The following is a 4502-nucleotide window of genomic DNA, read 5'->3' as shown; positions in this document are numbered from 1 at the left end:
CACAGAGTTTTTTGAGATTATATGGTTCATATAAATGTGGCAAAAGAGGATGTAATATGTGTAAATTTATATGTTCTCAAAAAACATTTAAATCTAACACTACTGGTTTGTCTTATCAGATATCACATCACCTCAATTGCGAATCTAAGTATATTATATATCTTTTAAATTGTGTTTGTGGGGTCCAATACATTGGGCGTACCATTAGGAACGTACGCACCCGTTGGGGTGAACACTATCGGAATTGTAAAAACTGTAAAAAAAGTAAGATTAATCACAGTGTTCCAAATCACTGTGAAACAATACATGATGGTAGAGCAGATATCTTTAAAATAATTCAGATAGACCATGTACCTCCATCCACTGATTATGATCGTCTAATTAAACTTAGACAATTAGAAACTTACTGGATACATAAACTCAAAACTTTGTATCCACTGGGTTTGAATGCCAATGTTGATTTGGCTGCTTTCATATAAGTCCGTCCTTTGCAGAGATCACATTACATACTACATTCAGTTTACAACAACAGATTTCCAACGATATTTTTCATACATTCATTATTACGACATTTTCTCAGATACATACATCATATTTAGATCTCATATACATATCCAGTTTACATCAATAGATTCTCTACAACATTTTCTAATACATTTATTAATCAAGACATCACCATCAGAGATACACACAAACACTAAGAATCAATGAGTTGAATCACTCCTATTAGTGTACAGCATTTTTAATGTTATATCGATTAGTTTAGAGTCAACCACACTAAGATTCCTATATACTTTGCTATTTCCAGATAGCTCATCGGACTAAACCTAGGGTCCTTACATATTTAGACATGGGTTCGTATCCCAGCCAAAATATTTGAAACAATTTATTATCAATATGAGTTTAGAAAAAGAATATCATGAGCAGTATCACTAGAACCTTCACAGCTAGCATTTAGTAAAAATATATGCTTTAAACAAAGGTTCTTTTTATATATACACACTTTTTAGCAGTATATCATTAGTTTTTTTAATATATACAATTTTTTAATATTTCTCAATAGGTTTTTTCCATGAACCATTTTTTACCATTTTTACATCACTTTTTTACCAGTATTACAACAGCTAGCATATAGCGTATTTATATCTCTCCAAACAAGGATTGTTATATTCTTTCATTTAATCTTCATCCAACACCTTCAACATTTACATAGATATTTAATTTATATTTGGGACCGCTAGTTTGAGATAGCGTTCCTTAAATCATCATCTAGATACATAAAAGACCATTTTTCTTGTTCTATCTAGAATCTATCGACCATAACTATCTTATTTTTGTTTTCTAGAATATAAGATATGAGGGCTCTTTACAAGAACAATGTTTTCTGCAAACTCATATTTCTAATACATCCATATTAACTACTATTGTTTGGTATATTACGAGTGATATCAATCTCATTTGTTGTCATATCTGAATAGCTCTTTTAGATCAGTAAAAGCCTAGCATACACAAGGTCAAGGGTTCGAGCCCAACCCAGAGGAAAACATATATATATTTTTTCTAGTTTATATATATTCTTTATTGATTATATACAGATTTGTGTTGCACACTAAACAATAGTCACCATTGGGATCTTATTTTCATATAACCCAATAGTCTTTTGAGGTGACAACATGTTTATCTATAGGATAGGATACATACACAGGTTTAGCTTTTTTTTTTTTTTTTTTTCAGAAACACTATCACAGGTGTTACTCATCAATGCAAATACATGCTGTTTTTATGTTTGTTCTTTTTGTTTTTTCATGATATGAATATATTATCTGATTGCTGCTCAAACACAATTTTGATACATGTTCCATTTTTTATTGTATTTTTGTTTTTTAACATTTTATTGTCAATTCTTTGGAGATGACCTCCACATTTTGATTCCGGGTCACTGTCAGGTATAAATGGTAGCCTGTTGAACACCTTTGTATATGCCTGAGGAAACGGTCCTTCATGGACTGAGAAACGCGTAGCAATTAAATACTTATTTTTAGACAGACCCGGTTTTCTGTGCCTTTTTAATATTACCACAGTTTGCAGTGGTTATACCCAGTTTGGTTTTTATCCCTTTGTTCCATACACTGACATTGGAAACTCGTTTGGAAACAAGGCTGATTGTGTGAGCAGCTACCCTTTTGGGATAAACAACACAGCCCTTTGGACTTCCACAGTGGCGATCCGGCTCACCAGACGACACACAGCCGACTCCATCTACCTCATCTGATCCACCCACAGGTCTCCCGGGTGAGACCCCCAGCGTACTGACTGCTGGTCCTGAATGTCAGCCTGCCTGTATGCACCCAGTTGGTTCTAGGTGCCACTCCACTTGTGAGTAGATTTTATTATAACTACTGTTTTCCAGTTTTCCAAACTGATTCACACTATGTTGGCGCCCCTTGTTTTTCTATCCTCCTGAATTTAAATTAATAGCACAGGCTATGGAAAATAACCATACATCTTTGGGAGGGTGGGAGCAGTCTGTTGTTAAAGGGACACTCAGGTTAAATTAAATTTTCATGATTCAGATACAGCATGTAATTTTAAACAACTTTCCAATTTACTTCCATTAAAATAAAATGTGCACAGTCTTTTATATTTACAATTTTTGAGTCACCAGATCCTACTGAACATGTGCAAGAATTCACAGACTATACGTATATGCATTTGTGATTGGTTGATTGCTATCACATGGTACAAGGGGAGTGGAAATATACATAACTTTAACATTTGTTATAAAAAAATTTACTACTCATTTGAAGTTCAGACTAAGTGCTATTGCATTTTCTTGTTATCTTGCATTTGTTGATTATGCAAATCTAATGTGTTGAGTGGTCCTTTAACAGTTTTGCATCAGAACACAAAGAATTATGGTTAAATAGTTGGTTGGGCTGCAGGGAAAATATATGCAGGGCTACTTCACTTGTGCCCACTAGTGGTACCTATCAGAATGTTTATCATTTGTTTTCACTAGGTAGGAACACCTGTCACAGAATCTCATGTTTTACATCATGAGTTAGAGTTCCCAAATTTTATATGGAATAGTTATCATATGGAACAGGTAGACATGTCTGGCTGCATAAGGTTTCCTTCTAAAGTTTTATGTCTACCCAACCAGGCAAGAATAATTTTTGATTCCTGCTGGCATAATCACTCATATTGCAATGGTTTTGTGGAGAAAGTTAATCCCCAAGATATGATTTTTCCATCAGGACAAGGAAAGGTGTGTTTTGTTGCATTGAAGCCTAAATATGAAGTGCATGTATGGTTTGACAGGTGTAATTCAAGGGAACAAATCACACCAGGGATTTATTGTATTACTTGGTACCCTGTGAGGATAAGTTCACTACAGTTTAACTTCACTGTCCCACAGTTACTCACATATAACGCTACCTTGGGGGCTCCACTCATAACACCAATATTAGTAGATGATGCACCTTGGCAAAAATGGGTAACCTTATTGCAAAAATATTCTGTGTTACTGGAACATCTTAAACATTTTGGGGAACGTATTCATGTAAATTTCTACCATCAGGAACAAGAACTATAGAGGATTGAACATACTTTTACAGAGATGTCAAGTGCTACCTGGTGGCAGAAATTAGCAAATTCCTTCGAAACAGTCATCATGGGGTTTTGCGTTGGGAAATCTATTCATATATCCATTTATAATCATATTATTTATTTCTATATTATGTATAGTTATTCAAATTTGTATGTGTTGTTATTTAAAATCACTAATTGCACGTTTATATCACTTTTATTATGGTATGCGAATGGAAGCATCTTTAGTACACTAATATAGCCATCACACATAGGTGGGGATAGGAATGTTCTAACATATTCACTCATATAAAACACCCATTGGAATGTAGGGGTACCGGTAACCTCCATTGCCAAAAGGGGGGAATGTAATAAAGGCATAAATCTGTAATAACTCAGATATGGTCAGGAAGGGGTATATATATATGGGATATCACTGTAAGAACTCAGCTGTATGGTCAAGAAGGGGTTAACTCCTCATTCAGATACTGGAATAGAGAGAGATCACATTACCAGGCCCTGTCTGCTAATTATGACCAGCTGGTGTAAGTGGAATATATATAGAGAGACCCTTTTGTGTGACCAAATGCTCTTTCCCTCCCCCGACTGCATGGCAAGGCTGAAACCATATACTTTTAAGATCACAAAAGGGGGCTTGCATATGAGTGACATCTTCATTGTGGGAGGGTTGAAAGACTTACAATAAAACCCATCAACACACACGGTTTGGTCTCTTTTCTTTGGGATGCTGATCAGTTAACCTCATGTGAGTACTGCTTACTGAGACATCCATTACAGCACACCAGATACTTTCATATAGAATTGGCAAATGTATTAGTGTAATATTGATGTTTAGTTCAGTGCTGTGTATTTATAAGTGATCTGCATATGTGTAATTATATTTAATCTGCATA

Source organism: Bombina bombina, chromosome 2, assembly GCF_027579735.1.
Source record: "Bombina bombina isolate aBomBom1 chromosome 2, aBomBom1.pri, whole genome shotgun sequence".
NCBI lineage: Eukaryota > Metazoa > Chordata > Amphibia > Anura > Bombinatoridae > Bombina > Bombina bombina.
The sequence above is the reverse complement of the archived record's forward strand: the minus strand, read 5'-3'. Positions refer to the sequence as shown.